Source organism: Macaca thibetana, chromosome 4, assembly GCF_024542745.1.
Source record: "Macaca thibetana thibetana isolate TM-01 chromosome 4, ASM2454274v1, whole genome shotgun sequence".
NCBI classification, from domain to species: domain Eukaryota; kingdom Metazoa; phylum Chordata; class Mammalia; order Primates; family Cercopithecidae; genus Macaca; species Macaca thibetana.
The window spans coordinates 164,848,713-164,873,089 of NC_065581.1; the positions used below are offsets into that span (position 1 = coordinate 164,848,713).

The following is a 24,377-nucleotide window of genomic DNA, read 5'->3' on the forward strand; positions in this document are numbered from 1 at the left end:
CAGCACAGCAAGTTTAATTTGTGCAGAGTAGCAAGGCGGCACCTGCCTTGCTGCCTCTAAATCACAGTGAGCCTAAAACCTCCCACAAAGCAGGGATGAGCTCCTGTGTTTAATTTCAGATAGTTGAGGAGAAGACGCTTTGAGAAGCTGCAGGTTTAATACTAAAGAGTGATTTCACTGTTAAAAGTCATCTTACATACACTTCATGGAAAATGGAAATGACTCCACTAGTCTGTGTACCTTTTAACACCTGAGTTCACACAAGCAAATGCTCCATGATTACCTTACAAGGTGACTAATTTCTTAACAATTTCATGAGGATCTCAACTCGAAGTCTGTCACTCAGATTGGTGTGTCTAATTAAATGGTTTAATATCAAAACATCTACGGATAAGGATAATTAACACAGGAAAGGTGGAAAGGCTGGGGACATCGAGGGTGCCACTCAGGGTCTCCTCTGCTTGGATGGGTTTCCTAAAATGACTGCAGCCTCCAACAAGAGAGTGAAAATACCAGAGAGGCAAAGTTAGATCCGACAACACTAAGAAGCCATCTGACGGCCAGGACCCAGGCATGGGAGGCCACCTCCGGGCCACTGTTCAGCACACAGACAGACGTTGAGTTTGTACTACAGGTTGGCATGAAATGAGATCGTGCGCCAGGGCAGCTGAACCAGTGCTGCAGGTTTCGGTGGCTCAGTGGGGCTGGCAGAAGTCAGCCTGCTTCCGTGTGGACTTAAACAGCCACTTCTCGAGGTCTGAGTTTCCGCATCCTCAAAATGAAGTCAGAGCAGATGATCGCCAGGGACCCTCCCAGCTCGGACCTTCCAGACCTATAAACCCTGAAGCTCAGTGAGGCAAGAGGCTTGCTGGGGCAAGCTGGGGTTGACACTAGGATGGCAGTGAGCAGAAAAATGGTTCTGGGATGTTCATGGCAAAGTCATTTGTAATATAAATACACTTTTTAAAATGCTAAATGCTCATCTGTAAGGAAATGACTTAATGTGCTGTGGCACTTTCCCACAGCTATTTAATAGAATAATGAAGATGCACCTGCAAGACATACTGTTTAGTGAAAAAAAGCAAGCTGTGGCTTATAACTACAGGAGCCCTCCTTCAAAATGCAGCTACTATATTATATAACCAGATGTACAGTGTCTGTAAAGAAGAAAAACCACTCTATGGATAGATGCTGCTATGGTTTGGCCGTGTTCCCACTCAGATCTCATCTTGAATTGTACGCCCATAATTCCCATGTATTGTGGGAGGGACCTGGTGGGAAATAATTGAATCATGGGGGCAGTTTCCCCCATACTGTTCTTGTAGTAGTGAATAAGTTTCATGAGATCTGATGGTTTTATAAGGGGTTTCTCCTTTTGCCTAGCTCTCATTCTCTCTTGCCTGCTACCATGTAAGACGTGCCTTTCACCTTCTGCCATGATTGTGAGGCCTCCCCAGCTATGTGGAACTGTGAGTCCATTAAACCTCTTTTTCTTTATAAATTACCCAGTCTCGGTTATGTCTTTATCAGCAGTGTGAAAATGGACTAATACAGACACCTTTGGTAGGGATGAGATTTGGGATGGGAGGATCCTCTATGCTCCTAGTAGACTTTAGTATTATTTAGAGTATTTTTTTTTTACTAGAACAATATATTCCAATAATCACTAAAAGTAAACAGCATCTTGGGTGTTCGTCCTGTGGCTGCACCTGTTCAAATTTATTTGGTGAACTTGGTCCTATAGCACCGACCTCTCCACGCTGACCCACAGGCCCTGGTGTCCAGTCACCATTCTCTCCCTCAGTGTGTTCCCCCCAGAGCAGTTTCTCCCGACAGACACAGAGTCCAGGAGCACAGGCCTAGCCCAGACACTGGATCCTGATGTGGCCATAGCCACGGCTGCACCCTCTGTATTGCCATATCCCTCCCTTGCCAGAGATTTTACCAGATGGTGCCTAGTAAAAGAATTTTAAAACTCCTAGAAGATCAAGCTTTCCAAATGGCTCTTTCTTAACAGAAAATTTCTAGTTTCATGAACAAAATCACAGATAAACACCCTAGAGTTTCGTAGAAAGTACAATAAAAAGCCAGTGAGCTTTCCGGGCAGTGCTGGGTGATCGCAGCAGGTCTGCATCTGGGCCCCTCCTTCTAAGGCCGAGCCTCAGGGATGGGAAAGATGCACAGCTGCTTCAGGAGCATTTCACCCAGTGAGCGGGCGGCTGAGTTAGCAGAGCTGGACTTTAACAGAAGCCCCCGCCCCACCTTGCAACCTCGCTCATCAGCTCAGCTGCTTCCCCCAGGAGGTGCCAGTTCAGAGGAGGAGCCAGTGCCAGCCTCAGCCGCAGAACCAGATCCTCTGACTCAAAAATAGCCTGATTCCTATCATGCTTCCCCCCACCGGCAGGGATACCACCATTTGTGCAAAATATTTAGGTACACATTTCACACGTACAGTCTCATTAAAATAGTCCATTTTATTTGGAATGTCATAGTGGAGTAAATATAAATACAGTAGGAAAACATAATCAGAACCAAAATATAATCAGAACATAATACAATCAGAAAAATTAAAAACACAGGCAGAATAACTTAGTAAGTGAAAGCAATTTGCATTTTAGGAATTGGTGAAGAAAGTGCAGTGTGACTCAGAAGGTCCAAGCATCCATCCTAAATTCCAGCCCTGTGTCCCAACCCCTGCATGACTCTGCCCCAATTCAAAACCACGCTGGAACATGAGCTTGGAGACTGGAGATCCCACACACTGAAGGAGAAGCTGAAGACACTTAAAGTGGAACAGCGTTCTCTAAGGCTGGGCAGACACTCAACAAAGCGGGTGAAAGTGACGAAAAATGGAGGAGCCTCAGGGGGTGGCAGGCACGGAGGGCTCCCTTTATTTTATTGTATTTTCCCTCTTTCGGTTATGAGGACAATCCACCATGGTTCTAAAATCACCGTGGCCCACGCCACGTGGAACCCACAGGGCCCGCAGCCACAGAGGCTGGGGTGGCACTTCCAAGCCTGGTGGCTGCAATGGGAGCAGAATGTCCACCGGGCTTCGGATCCGCGACCCTCACTAGCCTATCCCTGAAGTTCTGTAAGAAGAAAAGCCAGGACACCCTTCTGATGGGGCTGCTCGAGCTTGTTGTGGATGGGGAGCTGTTGAATTCTCCGATCCCATTCTCTGAAATGCTTGATACACGTGCTCCTCCATGTGAAGCAAATGCCTTCCTTTTTGAGATGTGTCCTTTAGTCTACTACTTAGACTTTACCTCCGATGACACTTCAGTTTCCATGAGCTTCAATCGCTGCATCTTCAACCGGTTCCTCTCTGCATTTCTGGAGTAATTTCGGTTACTCTTTGCACAGCTCCCTCTCCAAGTCCACAGGACTCATCACAACTGGCAAGATACCATGGCCTCCAAGGTCTGTCCGTGCCTACATTTGGCGACTATGACAACTGTCAAGTGATGCAAGGCTTGGGGCCTGGCAAGGACTTAGAGAAAAAGCTCTGTAGAGATTGCAACAAAAGAGCCCAGAATATTGTCGGAGTGAGGCCCAAGTAAAGTTGTCAACAAGTCAGGGCAGATGTGCCTTAAATGGACCCCTGCCTGGTGGGAAGGCTGGGCTGAGGCTGGCAGGCTTGGGTGGCCCCTGCCTCGAAATGCCCCAGGCTGGCATTTCCCAGCCCTGCCATCCTGGCTCAGTGCCCAGCCTCTTGCTCAAGTCCCCACTTCTGGAAAGTAAAGCACTAACTTTTCAGGACCAACCGAGGTGTTGCAGTGAAGAAGGTGGCCTAGGCCCCCCAGATGGTGTGGGAGTGACAGAATATGAATGCCCCGCCTTCTTCACCCCAGGGGGGTCCCGCACGTGTGTACTACCTTCTTCACCCCAGGGGTGTGCACTGCCTTCCTCACCCCGGGACAGGGGGTGCCCAGGTGTGCATTGCCTTCCTCACCCAGGGACGGGGGGGGCCTACACGTGTGCACTGCCTTCCCTCAGCTGGTGCCAGGGGATCCCCAGTAGTACCAGGAAGGCCGTGCCAGTGCGTCAAAGTGGCAGCCAGGATCCAATAACAATACATACATACAAACAGAAGCAAGGGTACCGTTTCTCAGTTGGGTGCACTGTGATTAGAAAATAAAGTCTGAACTAACTCTACAGTTAGGAAATGACTGAATTTTTCCCTGAGTCATCATTTTCTTTTTCTTTCCTTTTTTTTTTTTTTTTTTAGATGTAGTCTCATTCTGTTACCCAGGCTGGAGTGCAATGGCGCAATCTTGGCTCACTGCAACCTCTGCCTCCCGGTTCAAGCAATTCTCCTGCCTCAGCCTCCCGAGTAGCTGGGATTACAGGCACGCACCACCACACCCGGCTAATTTTTGTATTTTTAGTAGAGATGAGGTTTCTCCATATTGGCCAGGCTGGCCTCGAACTCCTAACTTCAGGTGATCCATCCTTGTCAGCCTCCCACAGTGCTGGGATTACAGTTGCGAGCCACTGTGCCTGGCCCCTGAGTCATAAAGTACATTTTTGTAATATGTTTCATGGACACTTGAAAGGTAAGTATAATCTATTTTGAGGGTGTGGATTTCTCTTTCTCTGCATATATGTCATACACATGCACATGTATGGACATATATGTATGTATGGGTATATCAAATATGCTATATTAAGTGTGTGTGTGTGTGTGTGTATGAATATATTTGCCTCTGATTTGTGGTATCCTAACAGCGATGAGTTAAAGTTTCCTAACTTTGTAATCCTTTTTCTTCCTGTATTTTCTGCAGTTTTTGCTTCATAAATTTTGATGCTGTTACTTGATTTATGGAGGTCCACAGCAGCTAGCTCTTTGTTGTAGACCATGCCGTTATCATTATACTAAGGGGCCTTAACCTTTCTTTGTTGAACTATTAACCTTGTCTGTTATTCATATTGAAAACTGATATTTAAAAAAAAAATCCTTTTATACCAGACTTTTTGAGTTAATCTTTCACAGACATATTATTTAAGGTGCATTTCTTCATCCAAGTGGGTCATTTTTGCTTCTTCCCTCCATCTGAGAATTTTGTGAGGTGTGCTCACCCCACGTATGCTTTGTGACATGGCCACCATGCTGGGCCTCAGCTTTGTCACCATGCGTCACCGCACAGGTCCTGGTTTTCCTGCTACCTGTTTCTAGTCTGTGGCCATTTGGCCTGGTTTCCTAGTTCTATGCTGAGTGTGCAGGTTCCTATTCTTTTAATGTGGACCATCTGTGACTGGTTTTAATTTAAGAGTTTTATGATCAAAACAAACATCTATTTCTTGATTCATCAACTTTACACAGACTCCTGTCATAGCCTAGTCTGAAAGAAAAACAAGTTAGCTCACCCCCTCCCTTCCTCTCCATTTGCATTTTTGGTTTATGAGATTATAATATTTCGTTTTTCTACCCATTCAATACCTTTGTATTTGACTTCTTAAGTTGAAATTCTCTCTACTAACTCTGCTCGGAGAGTTGAGGAAATGAAAACAGACTCTTCTCACCTCATCTTCCACTGTTCTAGCTTTTGTTATGTTCTCTTCTGAGAGCAGAAATGCCAAATAATAATCCCACATTCTTTGGCTTTAGTTTTATATTCAAATAGACTTTTTCTATTTGAATATCAAACCAAAACCTTCTGTTTCTCCCGGTTTTTCCATTTATCCCTCGGTTTCCTGGACTGAGTAAAAAAAAGTCTTTTTTTTTTTTTTTTTTTTTTTTTTTTTTTAAGGCTTATGTTCTTATGTCATTCCATTATCTGATTTTTCTAATATTTAAAAATGTCTCAATTTTCTTTCTCCTTGGAAACAACCTTGGCTTTGTATTAAATCCTCACGGATTATGTCATGCGGTGTTTTTCTCCTTAAAAATTCCATTTGGAAAAAAAATGTACGTATTATAACGACAGAGACTAGGTGGGCACGTGACAGGAGGAAACTGGTCTAGCAGGTACCCCCGGTTGCCACCCCTCACCCTCCCCTTCAGACTCCCAGCACAGCCCAGCCTCCTTCCCCAGCCTCCAAGAGCCCACAGCAGGTGGACAGCACCAGTCAGTCAGGGGGAGCATCCCTGGAAGCCACCTCCGTGGGAGCCTCGAACGGAGGTGGAGGAGGTGGGGCGCACGCACAGAACCAAAGAAGTATGAAAGGACAAGGAACTGGGTGAGCCGGTGGGGGGTGGGGCAGGCCCACAGGGAGACCCTCACTCTACCTGCCTTCCCTTCAGACACTGGAGACAGGAGTGAAGCTCTGAGTTTCTGTTTGCACAGCTACCTTGGGCCAGCCTGGAGGTTCCCAACCTGCCCCACACCACAGAGACGGGCTCCCGATATGCCAGGAAGGGAGGGTCCTGGCGGCCCAGGCCCAGAGGGAAAGCAGTGTTAGCTGAGGGGTGGGGAGGAGGCAGAGGGCGCATCACCTATGATTCCCCAGCTTTGAGGGGAGCTCACAGAGGCGGCTTTTGGGGGAACCGACAGATTTACTAAACAGCACCATGCGGAACTGCAAACAGCCTGGCCCCAGAAGCTGATCAGAAAACAATGTTTTCAGCCCAAGAGCAAGTTGTAAGAACGTGCTGTGAACCTTTATGATTCTGTGAAAACACGTGGCTTTTAGGTCCTGTAGAAATGCCCATAGGCTACAACATAGAAGTTTTTTTTTAAGTTTAAAATCTTACTTCACATAATTAGTTTGATAAATCTACTATTTATAAGCAAAGTTCTAGCCACGGCCATCGGATGTGGTACAAGAATAAACTGAAAAGCAGACAGTACCTAGGACAAGGACAGACCAGAGGCTGACGGTTTGCAAGTAGCTGTGGAAGATAAAGAAGTAGCAATCCCGGGGAAGGGGCTAAACTCCACTGGGAGAAAGTTCCATTCCACCTCCGATTCTTAGACTTGCAAGCACCAAGTTGACACAACACTTAGCAAACTCTTAGTCTCACCTCTCAAGAGTCCAGACCCTGCAGCAGAGGCTTCTGTTTGCCAATGATCATTCCCCAAGTCAGACACAGAAGGGAAATGAAGGAAGGACACGCGTCCTGCCACCCACGTCAGACACAAGTCCCTTGCATGAATAACTTAGACATTTCTGAAGTGACTCACTGATTGATCCAAAATATATAACCATGATCACCTTAAATCACATAACCATGATCACCTGAAACAAAGAACTGGATCTCGTGCACTGATGCTGCTGGCACCATTGGAAAGTGACTCTTGCGACTTGAGTTGTGATATCGGTTTCCATAAGCTTCTGTGAATTCTTGTCAAAGCTTGAAAACTGAACGCAGCAACAACTCTGGGTGAGGAGTGTTTTGTAGATGAAACCCCTCCAACCGGGAGGTGACGGGTCTCAGGGACTGTGTCTGGCAGGTGGGGAGGAATCCCAGGCTTGGAATCTACGGTCCTTAGCGCTGTCTCCTCTACCACGTAAGCCAAACCTGATTTCTGGGAAGAATTTTCCACTTGCACTCATGAAGACATGGCCATTCCCAGGTATCTAAGTGTTCCTCAGCTGATCAGAAACTTACATGACTTTATCAGAAACACTCTGAGATGTACACTGTTGTGTTCGTTCACCGGGACCATATATCCCAACAGTTCCTCATAACCTGGGGGTGGTTTCTCCTGAGAGCGTTTGTACAATTAGCAGCTAGCCGCCTCTTTTTCAGGTAGCCCGTAAAGACCTGGAGAACAACAAAACACACCTCACATGTCCTTCAACAGGCCGTGGAATCATTCTGCTGATGTGTGAAAGAATTGAAAGTAACGCAGTTTACATCACATTATTATATTGCATATTATAATTACAGATTGTACTTTCAAACACACACACACACACACACACCCCTGTAATGCAATATATGCTATAACATGTTACCAGTTACTGAGGTTTGGAAGATGGGTCATGAAGGTTGTGATGCCTGGGGGCAGTGCTGCTCCTAAAAAAACACCAGGGCACCAGCACCCAAAGGCACCAGGACACGGAACATTAGCACCCTCAGGTATCAGCACCCTAAGCACCAGCACTGTAATGTGCTAGCACCCTAAGGTACCAGAACCCTCAGGTACGGCACCCAAAGCCACCAGCCCCCTAAGGTACAGCACCCTAAGCACCGGCACTCTAATGTACCAGCACCCAAAGGCACCCGGACATTAGCACCCTCAGGTATCAGCGCCCTAAAGCACCGCACCCTAAGCACCAGCCCCCTAAGTCACCACATCCTGAGCACCAACACTCTAATGTACCAGCACCCTAAGGCATCAGCACCCTAAAATATCAGCACCTTAAGGCACCATCACCCTAAAGTATCAGCAGCCTAATGTGGCTCCCTGGCCTGGTGCAGTGTTGTTAGATAAAACAGTCAGATTGTCAGGAGGCAAAGCCATAGTTTGTAAAAATTAGCATCTTGCAAAACTGAAAATCAGAGGCCAGACTACAGCTTCAGGAGCTGAACACCAGTGACCCTCTGACAGGGGGTTTGCCACCCATGAATTTAACCAACTGAGGGCCAAAAATATTTGGGAATAAAACCAAATGGTCATATCCATACTAAACAGACTTTTTTCCTTGTCATTATTCCCTAAACAATACGGTATAGCAACTATTTCCATAGCACTTACACTGCATTAGGTATTATAAGTAATCTGGAGATGATTACAAAATACAGAAGGATGTGCTTAGGCCATGTGGAAATACCACGCCATTTTACATGAGGGACTTGAGCAGTGCAAATTTTGGTATCGACAGAGGTCCTGGAACCAGATGCAGAGGGATGACTGTATTGGGGTGGATGCTCATCTGTACGAATGGGGAGGACTGACCGGGGTGATTCAGAACAATGTTCCCAGGCCCAGTCACTTATCAGATCCCTGCCTCTCATGGCAGAGACCCAGGTTCCACGTGGCGTGGGTAATTCCCAGGACCTGGAAGCAGGGGTCCCCCGGGGTCTCGTGAGCTTCCAGGGTGAGAAACTGCTGTCACAGGGAGTGCTGCAGCGGCTACAAAAGAGTCACCTATGGGCACGTGACAAGCATATTCTTCTCTCTTCCAGTTTGGGCATCTTTACTCTGGTCTCTGAGCCATGTTTCTGCAATGACCAGGGGAAGGGTGGATGGCTTCCTTCAGCTGACTCAGAGAAGCCCTCCTCCCGCTGGCCAGACTCACACCCTCCAGCACACAATCCAGACAAATTGCTTGACCAGAGGAAGCCAGAAATTACTAGTGTTGTGTTGATTTTACAATAGAATCAGTAGAATGTAGAATCAATACCACGTGCTTACTTTCTCAGTTCTAAAAAATGGTATGGTCTGGACGCAAACAGATCAGCTCTTGCTTTACAGCTGGGGAGAGCTGGGCATGGGGCCTGCCTGGAGGGGTTGGGCACCTGCCAGGCAGGTCTTCTGTGGGCGATGTCCACGACATTCTTGGAAACAATCATTATAGTGTGCTAAAACTGGCATTTCTCAACACGTGAGGTGTAGCTGCATCCCTGGTTTGGTTGGGTTTACTTCAGCATTTACTTGGTGTGCTGCCCTTCACTAGCCAGACAGACCAAAGGAGGAACTGACTGCTGCAAAAACTGACCACAGTCTGACACATAGAGTGCTCCCCTGCAGAAGTGCTCCCCTGTGGAAGTGCTCCCCTGTGGAAGGGCCGGGCCCATGGCAGGTGCGCCAGCATGCTCTTCCCTCTCATCGCTCCCTCTGGCCCTCCTGCCAGGGCTGCTGAGTAGGGAGTAGCCTAGGCAGAGCATGAAACAAGATTGACATCCATTGGCCAGACACCCACTTCCAGCTGTCACCTCTGCTGCCCGTTCACAGAGCAAGCAGTCGAGGGCCCTTCACGGCTGCCTACAAGCCCTGGTGCAGGGAACTCACACTGCCCCAGGCAAGCAGAGAGTGGGACATCAAAGTCACCTGCCATTGCTCAGGATGTTATTTCTTTCTCTTTTTGTATGTGATGGGGTCTCACTCTGTCACCCAGACTGGAGTGCAGTGGTGCAATCATGGCTCACTGCAGCCTCCACCTCCTGGGGCTCAGATGATCCTCTCACCTCAGCCTCCTGAGTAGCTGAGGCCACAGGTATGCACCACTATACCCAGCTAATTTTTTGCATTTTTTGTAGAGATGGAATTTTGCCATGTTGCCCAAGCTGGTCTTGAATTCCTGGACTCAAGCAGTCTGCCCACCTTGGCCTCCCAAAGTTTTGGGATTACAGACACAAGCCACCACGCTCACCTTGAAACATTTATCTTGAAGGTCTAAGAAAGCAATGTTTTCCTCCGGTGTAACTTGATTCTCTTCTCTTGGCTTTTCTTGATATGTCTGGATCGTTTGATGCAACCAAGAAACTTCCCATGCTGTTAGTAAGGGCCACATATTTCCCTGATCAAAGTACTAGTTTTCTTATTTACATTCCTCTATAACGTAGTGTGTGATAACCCTGGACACACACTTCCTGTGTGTGATGAAATTCAAGGGCCCTTCTCATCAAGTTTGACTGCCAGGTTGTCTAAATGGGCTTCCCATGAGGAGAAGCAATCCCACTGCAGGAGGTTTTTCTCCACCTTTTTTGGTAACCGGTCTAAAGAAACAAAGATTTTATGTTTCATCAAGATAATTTTCTGTGTTGCCTTTATTAGATTTTCTGATTACTTGGAAAAATTGAGCTGTAGAAGGATTAAGATTCTTACATTCATGTAAGTTTCTATATTACTTTTGAAGTCTTTGATCATCACTCTGGTTAACTGAATAACTGTTAGTTTACAGTGACTTGTGATTCTGTCTTGATCAACTGTTTTGAATCTTTTAATATCTTTGGCACATTTCTCCAGAACTTTTATCTGGTACATTGTATGGGAGGCATTGTCAAATGATAAATTATATGGGAACTTCCTTCAGTTAGTTTGGTTTATGAGTTATGGACATTTATGAATATGTTATTGACACAAATATTCTAAAAGTTATGTAAATTCATAAAAATGTCATCAGTCATAATTTTGACGTTACATTAAATGTTTTATACATTATTATTATGTGGACATGCTAGTCTGAATATTCGGATGATTATATGAAATTTACGAAAGTCTAATGATCCTGACATGACACTATCAGTCATGATTCTGGTTGTTACTGTAGAATGCTGCATGTCATAGAAACAGCTAAATTTTCTTGTCAGTTGAAAATTTGCATCAAATTTTAACCGTGGCTATTCTAAGTTTTTGTCATTCACAGCTATTGTTCTAAATTCTTCTCTACAAACATTTGAAATCAGCTTTAGTCCAAAATTGCTTTTCATGAAAAAGACTCTAATAAATATAGGTACAAAAAGAGAAAAAAAAGTACAATTAATGAAAGAATATGCAAATTTATGTTCTGGTTTTGTTAAGTGGTTATCATGTTTATTTCTCCCCAATCTGGGAAATTCGTTTTGATGCCATTAAGTATGTGCTGCTATGAAGAAGCTGTAGTATCCCTGTAGTCATCCGGTTGAGGCGTTTTGTTAGGTGCCGGAAAGGCAACATTAGGAAAAAATCTCAGATCATAATAATTAAAAAACATCTGCCGGGTGCAGTGGTTCATGCCTGTAATCCCAGCACTTTGGGAGGCCGAGGCAGGCGGATCACCAGAGGTTGGGAGTTCAAGACCAGCCTGACCAACATGGTGAAACCCTGTCTCTACTAAAAACAGAAAATCAGCCGGGCGTGCTGGCGCATGCCTGCAATCCCAGCTACTCGGGAAGCTGAGGCAGGACAACTGCTTGAACCCGGGAGACGGAGGTTGTGGTGAACCAAGATTGTGCCATTGCACTCCAGCCTGGGCAACAAGAGCGAAAATCTACCTCAGAAAAAAAAAAAGAAAAAGAAAAAGAAAAAGCCATCCAAAGTGTGTTTTCCAATGAAGAGGCAAGTGTGTTCCTTGGGCCCTGCGGTTTATTCCTTGCAACTACAGCTAGAAGCTGCTGACTGCCCTAGTAAAGAGCCCTAGTCATTAGACAATCAGCATTGGTCTTATAAATGCAACCAAGTAGTTGATTTATGATTAAAAGCGGGAAGGGGGTGGGAACTTGTGAGACAAAGTAACAAATGTCAGAAGCCATGTCTGTTTCTTTCTGCTTGCCAGCATCATTTCACAAAACCCCTGATTCTGTAATGACCTGCAGCTCTCCAGAAAGATGCTTTGAAGACAAAGCAGGACAGAGCACACAGCCCCCCACATCTCCTGCTCGACTCGCTCCGTTCCTCAGGAGGTAAATGACCCTGGCCTTGCCTTTTCCTACACATAACCTCTGATGAGGTGAGTGGCAATGCCCCTGTAATCTGTGACCAGATGTACACTTATGCCCAAACCTGGATGTGATGTTGTACCAACTGAAGCTCCACCACCTAGATAGAAGCCGTGGGCGGAAACCCTGTGTGGGGCGGTCCGATGGAACCTCTCTAAGGGACTCCCTGGGGCCATTGCCTCAGTCAACAGTCCCCAGCAAGACTCCTGAATAAAACTAACTTTCATTACTTAAAAGCCCAATTTGTTCTTTAGTCAGCATTATTTAATAAATATTCTTTAAAAGTACAAAAGTAGATGGAAAGGCCTCATAGCAATTTCTTATTAGTGGTGGCTACTGAGGAGATGGGGAAGGGGTGGATTGGGAAGAAACAACAAAACTGGAATATCTTTTTCCCAGACCTTAATTCCTTTTTTTTTTCCTTTTCGTTTTACCAGAAAAAAAGAAAAAGAAAAAAAGAAAAGAAACAAGAAAAATACTTTAAAACAATGTGCCAAAAATAGTAACATCAACCTGGATGCTGGGAACTTGGCATCTGTTAAAGTCTTCCAGCACTTCTGTACAGCTTCATGATTCCCCCAAAATAGACCGATAAAAATACAATTTAGAAGTATTGCTTTCCATTGGGATGAAGCATTCTCAGAAATATCTGAAGTCCACCATGAAGCCAGTAGCACATGGGGTCTGATTATCAGAGGCTGTTGGAGAGAGCTGGGTGACCCAGCCTCACAGCCTAGGCCTTGATCTTTGCCTGTGCACTTGGAGGGTTGTGACCTCCATGAGGCTACAAACATCCCGGGACAGTGAACCGGGAATCACTGAACCACATCACATGGGCTTGCTATGGGAATTCACATGATTTGAAAAGCAGATGCCCACTCCAAGTCCATTCAACAGCCATCTGCCACACCAGGTTCCAGACTGATGAATCTTCAACCAGAATCAAAGAACAGACTCGCCTTTGCAGAGATTGCTGTCTAGGGGATGGAAGCACAAAGAAGCACACAGCTCCCACAGACAATGTCAGGTGCAGAGATGGGGGTGCACCCAGGGCACAGCACAGGGGCCCGGTCAGAACCTCTTCCTACCAGAGGTGATGACAGGGGGAGGTGTGAAAGCCACTGGAGGCTGAACCTGGCAGAGGGAGGAAGGGAACAGCCAAAGTGAAGGCCGCTCTGGTTCAAGTTGGTGTTCAAACAAAAATAAGTTAAAACAAAAGACTTCAAGTGAAACCCTCTGGCTTGTTAGAAATGAGGAACCAGAGTGGCTGGGGTGCGGGGTGGGAGGCAGGGGTGCACACTTATGCATTTGCCCAGTTTTGCATCTGATTTTGGGAGGTTTGGGACCCTCTTTGCAGAAGCTTTCACGAGCCTAAGGGTGAGATGCTCTGCCCCGCATGGATAGAGCCTATCCTGTACTCAGGGCCATGCCAAACCATCGCGCATCATTTTGAGCCTTCAGAACATGATATAAAATTATACTTGGATGTCACATTATCGGCCAGAATGGAAGGGAGTACTTTTGAAAGCCTAAAAGCCTTAAGCTGCAAGAGTCCTGTGGATGGCGCTATTCCCAAAGTCACAGACCCTTTATGGACGTGCAGGGCTGATGCCGCCACTGTCAGTAACTGCAGTGGTATTGGCCGTCTTGATCAGTTTGTCTTGGAACTCATCCTTGAATTAATTGGGATGTTTTTCTGCATTGTCGTCCAGGAAATTTAGAAGCCAACACGGGCAGGATCTACTCCCAGAAAGACATAGTGACCCTTATAGTATGAGTTTTGGGTACTAACCCCATGGCTGACCTTTCTGATCTTTCCTCATTCTGATCTTATATTCCTTCTTCTCATCTCATTTTCTTCATCTAATTTTAATTTTATCTTGTAGCATGTATTATGGAAGCTAATGCCAGTCTCTTCAGGAAAAAGGTTTCGTAACACAGAGGTCACTAGCACCCCTCGTGGACAGTTTCCATGGAATGTCCCAGGCACAGGTCACATTTTAGTGGGTTCCGGAGCTCACTCCAAGTAGGGAAGCGGAGGCTGCACTGGTACAGTGTTCAGAATTGGTGGGTTCTTGGTCTCGCTGACTTCAAGAATGAAGCCGCGGACCCTCGCGGTGAGTGTTACAGTTCTTAAGGACAGCGCGTCTGGATTTGTTCGTTCCTCCCAGTGGGTTTGTGGTCTCGCTGGCTTCAGGAGTGAAGCTGCAGATCCTGGCGGTGAGTGTTACAGCTCCTAAAGGCAGCACGTCCGGAGTTGTTCGTTCCTCCCGGTGGGTTCATGGTCTCCCAGGCTTCAGGAGTGAAGCTGCAGACCTTCGCAGTGAGTGTTACAGTTCACAGGTGGTGCCGATCCAAAGAGTGAGCAGCAGCAAGATTTACTGCCAAGAGCTAAAGAACAAAGCTTCCACAATGTGGAAGGTTACCGCAGCAGGTTGCTGCAGCTAGCTTGGGTGACCAGCTTTTAGTCCCTTATTTGGCCCCACCCACATCCTGCTGATTGGTCCATTTTTAGAGTGCTGATTGGTCCATTTTACAGAGTGCTGATTGGTCCGTTTTTACAGAGTGCTGATTGGTGTGTTACAAACCTTTAGTTAGACACGGAACACTGATTGGTGTGTTTTTAGAGTGCTGATTGGTGCGTTTACAAACCTTTAGCTAGAGACAGAGTGCTGATTGGTGTGTTTACAAACCTTTAGCTACACAGAAAAGTTCTCCAAGTTGCCACCCGACCCAGAAGCCCAGCCGGTTTCACCTCTCAGTAGGTGCCATCCCTAAACTGTTTGGGAGAGAAGAGGACGAGAGAAGTAAAAGAAAAGTTTCTGGGTTTCTTTGTTTATAAAGCGGATATGAGCAGGTTTACGGGCTGAATAGAGTAAACCAATAGAGAAATGGTAAAATGAAAAGCTGAGATTTCTAAGGATACTGTAGGGTATGGAGTAGGATCACTGCTAGGGTGTGGGAGCAGAGGATTAAGGGGTATTGACCTCCAAAAGTAAAGGTGCATGCAAGCAGAGACATTGGTAAGAGGGAGGCAGGAAGTTGAAGTAAGCTGATAGATTGCTTCAATTTTCGTGCTCGCTTCGGCAGCACATATACTAAAATTGGAACGATACAGAGAAGATTAGCATGGCCCCTGCGCAAGGATGACACGCAAATTCGTGAAGCGTTCCATATTTTTTAAAAATGTTAAATGCAAAAAAAAAAAAAAAAAAAAAAAAAGATTGCTTCAATTTTCCCCAACAACAGGATATGAGGTCACCTGTTTAGAGATTGGGAAGGGCGCTGAGGGGAGAGAGGAAAGTTAGGTTAGGCCCTTGAGGGACAAGGGAGCCAATGGCGCCTGGCAGGAGCTTGGGAAATCATGGCTAGCAGCAATTCTCACTCTTCTTATTAGTTTATAACACCCATTAGCAGAACCCAAGCACTCTTGTCTCTATACCTCTGTTGCTCTCCTTAGCAGGGGTCTAAGATTTTGACATCGACCATTTGGAGCAAGGGCTTAAACTGAAATGAATTCTAAACTTAAGATTTTCTCCCTAAGGGCCACCTACTCAAATGGAAGAGCAAAAGGTTCTCTTTTCCGTATTCAGGTGCTAGGAAATAAATGTAAGTTATCAGCAATTCATCACCATCTTACCATCCAATACTATATAATTACTCTGTGCTCACAAGCAGCGGCTGATATTTGTGAAGTAATTAGGAGGTTCTGGCAATCAGTTCTTTTATGTGCCAATTAAGACACTCAGCCATTGTTCATTAAGGGTGTTGAGAAAGGTAATGAATTTAAGCACAGGTCTGTGGGGCCTGAAGCACTGCAAGAGTCACTGGGGGCATGTGACAATGCACCTTATTCAACATAAAGAGGGAATGTGTGTGGCTGAGGCTGGCAAACCGAAAACCAGCAACATGGAGCCAGTGCTAAGCAGTGCCATGCTTTATCTATAAACCACTTCCTCCTTTGGGGGTACTTAAATATTTTATACATTTGTCTCATAAAATGTTAAACAACCTCACCTTTACCATGACAGCGTTTTCATACACAGAATGAGAAAATGTCACAGATTTTGAAAGTTCCTATCCTCTTGTTATGGCAATCAGTGAAACATTATTCAGTCAGAAAGAGGTCTCAGTTTAGAAACTGTAAACCTTTATGTCTATAGCCTTGCGCTGCCACTTACTTTAGATCCAATTTCTGAATTGTATCATTCACAAAAAGACAATCTTGGATGAAGTTTCCATCAAGCTTGGAGAACTCTGAGAAGGCCCTGAGCGTGTCCATGCTGGAGAAGCTTTGGCAGGATAAGGAGAGCTGGAAGGGCATCCTCCCGCTCGGCCACTCCACTTCAGCCTGTGCTGCAGAGAAACTTCTGCACCCATCAACAAGGAAATATGTTTACAGCAATTATTCGCAAAAGCAAACAATGTGGCACAAAACAAAACAAAAAACCGAAGCAACGTGAACGTCTATAGTAAGAATTGACAATACTCTCACGGCGGACTAGTCTCCATTTAGGACAGCAGTCCCCAACCTTTTTGGCACCAGGGACCAGTTTTGTGGCAGACGACTTTTCCATGGATGAGGGTGGGGGACAGTTTCAGGATGATTCAAGCACATGACATTTATTGTGCCACTTTATTCCTATCCTTATTACACTGTAATATGTAATGAAATAATTATAGAACTCACCATCATGTATAATCGGTGGGAGTCCTGAGCTTGTTTTCCTGCAACTAGACCGTCTCATCTGGGGGTGATGGGAGACAGTGACAGATCATCAGGCATTAGATTCTCATGAGGAGCGTGCAACCTAGATCCCTCGCGTGCATAGTCCACAATAGGGTTCAAATTCCTATAAGAATCTAATGCTGCTGCTGACCTGACAGGAGGCAGAGCTTAGGCGGTAATGCAACTGACAGGGAGCAGCTGTCAATACAGATGAAGCTTCGCTCGATCACCCAGCACTCACCTCCCACTGTGTGGCCCAGTTCCTAACAGGACATGGTCTGTGGCCGAGGGGTTGGGAACCTCTGATTTAGGAAAACACTACAACGGACAGCTCTGAAAAGCTTCATAAGAAAGAGGCAGCACAGTGGGTGATTTATGGGTACAAATATGATCCCACTGAATAATGTACTCATTGTTAAAAATAGGTGTAGGTTCCCAAGTGATAAAGACCATGGTAAAATTTCGGAAACAGACCCCTCGACCAATGCAGAACAGCTGATTTTCTAGTTATTTATCACCCAAGTAAGGCTGAACAGATACAAGTAAGTTGGACATAAAATCTACTTGTGTGATGTTACCTGTTTCACCATCAGAAAATTATTAGGGGTTATAGAGCTGAGGACATTTGGACTTTATGTCTTACGTGACAGAGTTGAAGTTATTTGTCTCAAAGCATATTCAATCCACTGGGTCATTTTGTTCTGTTCTTTCTTGGATGCTACTTCAAAGCAGTGATCTCCACTGAGATTTTCTCAAGAGTCATGTGAAGTCATTCTGTATAGCAGGGGCACATCATAACTGTGTTGCCTGAAGACTATTCTCAGGTGATTTTCACGTTAACCCTTTACTTCTGCCACCCTGCTATTTGCCACTTAGTGTCATTAACAGATTGGATTCCATAATGCTTCCCCTGTCCTTTTCTTCCTGTTCCTTTTGATTTCTCCCATAAAATATATCCAAACTCAAAGGAAGGTCACAAAATATCAAGATTACATGTCTTGGGGAAAGTCAAGATCATTACATTTTTTTTTTTCCTGGCAACAAAAAATCCACTCCAAAGAGTGCAAAACTCTAAAATATCATCCACAGTTCATCCTGTCCAGACAGCGGGCCTGCATCCACGAGGCTGGCCCAGGGTTGCCACCCACCCCGCCCTGAAAGCTCTATGGCCCGTGCCAGGGTATCAGGAAGTCAGCTCTCCTCTCAACTGGAAGCAGGAAGGTGAGAGGGGCTGACTGATGATGGGAAGTTCAGAGGGAGCCCGAGAAGCCTTTTTCTTCCAGTTGTAAAGTTCATGAATCACCATCCAGCTGCCAGTCATGATGGCAAGAGGAAATGAAAATAGAATATCTCCTAGCAGAATTGACAAAATTGGAAAATCTCTGAAGACGGGTACTCCCAGAACCATAACTGATGAAGCGGGTGGGGAGGAAGGGGCTGGGAGGGGAGAAAAGGGGGCGGGAAGGGAAAGGGGGCTGCAAAGCATGTGGAGCCTAAGCTTTTTTACAGACACGAAAAGACAGATGCACGTTGTCAACTGTCACAAAGGAGGTCCTTGATTTTTAATTTCCCTGTAATCCTGGCTAAGAGACACAATTTTTAAGATATTCCTCATCAGTTGCCAAATATTGATTATTCTCTGTTCAGTCTACAATGAACCAGATCACACTTGTAATATTATTTAGAAGCAAATAAGTCAGCAAGGCTATTGGCATCTCTCCATAATATATCGTGTGGCTGCCATGACCCTTCACCCCAGAGGCAGCCTGGTGTGATAATTAGTAGGTAACCAGTTTGCTTTTTACTCTAAAAAGTGCTTAATTGTCTCCCTTAGATTTGTAGGCGTGCGTAGCCAGACACCTTGAGAAATGACTCACGCCTTACTCATTTATAATCAATATCAAGCAGACTGTGAAAAATTTATAAATTAGAGATAAGCATCACACTCCAGAGGTATAATGAGAATTCTAAACTTCCTCTCCACAAATAGTTAAATAAAAAACAAAATGAGCTTTTTCACAGGAAACTACTACTGCCTCCTTTTAAGCTTCTAAGGCATTCACTGAGGGGCCCCCTCCCAGCTTTCCAGGCTAACATCAGGATAATCACCCCAGGTACCTGGGTCCTGAATTTAACTCCTGTGATGCTCTAAAGGACTCTGGTGACGGTTCTGAACTTGACAAATGCTGTACCCAAAATAGTATATTCCCTGTTTAGATGAACTCTAAATTAAACTCAAATCCCCTTTGGTTATTTTTAAATCTGTAGTAGTTATTTTCTCATAAAGAGAAATAACTTTGATTATGAAAGGAAGCGATTTCTCATTGTGAAAGAAATAGAAAATACAGAAAAGTATACAAAGTAAAATAAAAATGTCATGCCATCGCTCAGAGAAAATCCTTTTAATGTTATTTACATCCTCCTAGAATTTACATGCATTCATACCATATTGTACTCATTTTTAAATTAAAGTACTATTTTTGCTATATTACTGTCTCATGACCTGCGTTTTGCATTTAGTACATTTCTTCCCTATCAATGAATGTATTGAATCCATAGTATTTTATTGTTAACTATTCCAATCCTGTATGAATGTACACATAGGTTATCTCCAGTTCATTATTATTTTAATAAAATGACAAAGAGTAATTATAACTCAGACAGTCCTGAAAGCCACTGTTTTGGAGGAAGTCCCCCAACATTTGGAAACCCAAGCAGTGAATTCCCCAGTTGGTCACCCAGAGATCTGGAAGGCAGCAGGGAGGTGGCTGGGAAGTGGGGCTTTGAAGGAAGACCTTGGGGGACAGTCCAGGGAGAAGAAAAGGGTCTGAGGCCAAGAGCGGAGACCCTACAGCAGGAAGGCCAAGGCGGACCCTGAACACAGAGGAATTCACCATAAGGACAAGGACTGAGAAGCGTGCGGGCAGTCACAGCTGACACTCACAAGGTGATTGCACAGTACCTTGGAGCCAGGCACTGCCTTTCAAGCCCAGCGTGTGTAATTGTCTTACTAAGTTGACTCATTTAACTGTCTCCATGGCCCTGGACATGTTACCAGTATTGCTCCCATTTCACATGGGAAGAAAGAGAATATGGCTTTAAATAAAAGCGACGTCACTGGATACCATGACATCTGCCAGGAAGACAGCAAACTTTTACACAGAACTGGAAAGATATCAGTCCACAGAGTTTCAAAACAAAAGTATTAGTAGAGAAATGTTTGGGTCCAGCAATGGAATCTGCCACTAAGAAAATTTCCAGAGACATCAGAGGCCATCCATCACTTTCCTGCCAATGGCTCTTGGGAAACATTCCCAGGCTTCACACAGCAAGTATGTAGTTACAGCTAGAGATCCAGGTATGCACGTCTGCAAGATGAGTGCTCCTGAAAACATCTATAGGTTTCCAAGTATGGACAACTGAATACAAATGCTAGCAATATTGCTTCACTGGAAATTGTAGAAAAAATCAAGAAAAATTTTTAAAGCGACCAGGAGGGTGGAGAAAAACATCCTAACATCAGAAATAAAGTTTACAAGAATGAGCAGATATTTATAAAATTCATGACAAGCTAAGTTATCTGCAGTGAGTCACTCAGATTTAACTTGTCTAAACTCATGGCTTTGACAATTTTAACATTTCGTCTTTTCTTTGATGTTTCTCATGGTGCTATTCCATATGTAAATAGTTTTAAATCGGCACAGCACTTAAAGCTAGAATGCAAAAACACTGTAAGCAGATAAACTTAGAAATAAGAACTCTAGGAAACCCACTAGGTAAGGATCCCTAACTAAATTACTTGAGCACAGCTGTTAAGTGAAAGCACAACCCTAGACATGGTGGAAACCCTTAAGCCTCCCATTAAGGGAATTCCTATTACAGCGCCTCTCTAAAATTCGGGTCCTGGCATTTCCCCTGCGCACTCACAGAGCAGGCTGGGAGTCTGTCGGCTTCACTTGGAGATTTTGCTCCGTGTCTAAGTCAGGCAACCAAACGAGTAGAACAGGTATGGAAAAGACAGGAAAAGAGGGTGTTGTATGATCAGGAATATCAAGTTAAGGGGACCCCACAGTCATTGAGACCAATCACACTCTGCAAATCCCTCCATCTGTGCCAATGCAGCCTCCACCTAAAAGTCTCCAGTGATGGGAGAGCTATCTCCACGTAGGAGCCGCTGGATCTTTGAAAGTTCTGGATTTGAAAGAGCTAAGTGTAACCGGCTGGGGGCAGGGGCCCATGCCTGTAATCCCAGCACTTTGGGAGGCCGAGGCGGGCGAATCACGAGGTCAGGAGATCAAGACCATCCTGGCTAACACAGTGAAACCCCATCTCTACTAAAAATACAAAAAATTAGCCAGGCGTGGTGGCGGCGCCTGTAGTCCCAGCTACTCGGGAGGCTGAGGCAGGAGAATGGTGTGAATCCGCGAGGTGGAGCTTGCAGTGAGCCGCGATGGCACCACTGCACTCCAGCCTGGGCGACAGAGCCAGACTCTGTCGACAGAAGAAAAGAAAAGAAACAAAAGAAAAGAAAGAAAAGAAAAGAAAGAGAAGAGAAGAGAAGAGAAGAGAAGAGAAGAGAAGAGAAGAGAAGAGAAGAGAGCTAAGTGTGCACAGGGCTTGGCTCCGTGCAGCTTCCACTCGTGGTCCCGTGGTATCAGGGGGGCAGTCGGGACAAGCCCAACCCCTTTCCCTAACACAGCCAAGTGTCGGAAAGCCTGCCTTCTTACTGTGTTCTTCCTCTCACGTGGATGACAGCGCCTTCATTGTTTCCTACAGGGCCTGCTTTAAGTATTCATTCAATATTTATGGGACACCTACTAGGGCTGGGCCTGTGCTATGCACACACACCAGTGCCCAGGGCCCTGACATCCCAGTAGGTGAGGAGTGGGTACCTGAGCATTCTCTATGAACATGCTCTTCGTGGCTTCTTGTCCTTAGAAGACAGGATGTGGCCTGGACACAGTGACTGGGGTGTGGTCTGACCACCAGAGACCTACCTTGTGGTAGATTCTGCTGCACCCTGAGAAACCATCTGAATTAAGTCCAGCACTGTTAAAAATTATGATTCCAAATGAACAAGCTGCCCTATTGCTAATTTTGAAAATAATTTTCAGCCTATTATCTTTTTACTGGTGACTGGGGGGCTCTCAGTACCTAAAAAACAGTTAAAATCTATCAAAGTAGCAGAGAGGAAAACAGACTACTCAAAGGTGGGCCGTGCAATCAATCCATGGAGAGCCTTTCTATCAGAAAAATGAAATTAGATTCCTATATTATTCCATATACAAAATCGAATTGATTATAAGAATTTAACATTAAGGAAAAAACAACCCAGTCTTTATGTTTTTAAGTAGGAATAGCTTCTTTAAAAGTTTCAAAATAAAAGTACAAAAATGTTGAAAGTTAAAAACTTTCTTCCTGGCCGGGCGCGGTGACTCATGCCTGTAATCCCAGCACTTTGGGAGGCTGAGGTGGACGGATCACGAGATCAGGAGATTGAGACCATCCTGCTAACATGGTGAAACCCCGTTTCTACTAAAAATACAAAAAAATTAGCCGGGCGTGGTGGCGGGCACCTGTAGTCCCAGCTACTCGGGAAGTTGAGGCAGGAGAATGGCGTGAACCCAGGAGGCGGAGCTTGCAGTGAGCTAACATCGCGCCACTGCACTCCAGCCTGGGCAACAGAGCAAGACTGTCTCCAAAAAAAAAAAAAAAGCTTTCTTCCTACAAAAGAACTCATACATAGACAAAGTTAAGTTAAAGACAGCAAACTCTTTGAAGATGTTTGCAGCATTTGTGACAGAGGATTATTTCCAGAATTTATTAAGACCATCAGCAAAAAGACAATAACCCAATGGAAATATAAACAAAGGGTATGAACTGGCAATTCACAAACAGGAAAACCAAAATGTCCAAGTAAATATTTGAACAGATACCCAGCCTCACCAGTGGCAGGAAAATGCAGATGAAAATATTCCATGTATTGCGTGGGCAAAATGTTTGAAATGTCTGAAAGCATCAAGGAGTCCCCCCTCTGTGAACAGAGCTCTCAATAGAGGGTAATTGGCAGTACAAACTGGAAATGCACGTATGTCACGGCACAACTCCATGCCTACATGCAAAACTGCCAGACACATGCAGCAATGTTCAACAGCCCAGATGCGGAGGTAATGTGAGTGCCCATCAAAAGGGGTACAGATAAGCAAAATCAGTGACACCTGAAGGAGAAAAGGCAAGCTGCGGAAAAATATGTACAGTATAATTCCACTGATGACCCTTAAACACACAAAACCATTCTATGCACCGTTTATACACATTGTTTATGCATACATTGCTTATACGTAAAGACGTGGATGAGAAGGTTTACACACTGAATTCAAGCCAGTGGATGGCGTTGGTGGGCGAGGAAGGGGTGGTGGGTGCCACTGAGAGCTCTACAAAGCAACGTCAGCTTTATTGGAACGTGATCTGAGGCACAAGGACTAAATGTGATTCTGGCTCAGCAGGGACTTAAATGTTATATCTAAGTTTTGAGTGTTGAATGTCAAGTCATCCTCTGCACTTTCCTATATTTAATTTCCTGCCCCATTGAAAAAGGGAAAGCACACAAATTAAATAAATATTAAACTGGCCCTCCAGTGGATAATTTTAACAGCCCCTAATTACAGACCGGCTGATGGAATTAGGATCATGAGAGCCCTGGTGTCCTTTACTACTGTGCTGAGTGATCATCCACCGCTTATGTGTACCCTAAGTATGCAAGCCAGGAGCAGTCACACCCAAAGGGTGGCTCTTCACCACCCCTCCAGAGCCCCGCCTTTAAGGGCCAAGCGTGAGGTTAACAGAAGGGACAGAAACCCCAGAAAATCGCTCTCCTGGGAATTCCATCTGGGTAGCTCCATTTCCAGCATTCTGCTCTTACCCTACCAGCCCTGACAGCTGCCTCAAGAAAGGCCAGGCCGGGCACAGTGGCTCGCGCCTGTAATGCCAGCACTTTGAGAGGCTGAGGCAGGCGGATCGCCTGAGGTCAGGAGTTCAAGACCGACCCTGGCCAACATGGCGAAACACCTGTCTCTACTAAAAATACAAAAATTAGCACGGCATGGTGGCGGGTGCCTGTAATCCCAGCTACTCAGGCTGCTGAGGCAGGAGAATCGCTTGAATGTGAGAGGCAGATGTTGCAGTGAGCCAAGCTGAGCTGAGATCACACCACTGCACTCCAGCCTGGGTAACAGAGCGAGACTCCATCTCAAAAACAACAAACAAAACAAAAAACAGGCCAACAGCCCTAGGCTGGGTGCCATTAACACTGAAATAAATAGGGCCCCATTGCTA

General features: G+C 45.3%; 1 protein-coding gene and 1 non-coding gene across 5 annotated transcripts in view; one reads left to right on the forward strand and one right to left on the reverse strand.

Annotated features, from left to right (window-relative positions):
• The window catches only part of RPS6KA2 (ribosomal protein S6 kinase A2), a 491,259-nt gene that overhangs the window by 307,832 nt on the left and 159,050 nt on the right, over nt 1-24,377 (reverse strand). The gene's annotated exons all lie outside the window — the stretch shown is intronic.
• Nucleotides 15,388-15,494, forward strand: LOC126953953 (U6 spliceosomal RNA). The gene has a single exon (XR_007725423.1). It is a non-coding gene; the product is annotated as a U6 spliceosomal RNA (small nuclear RNA).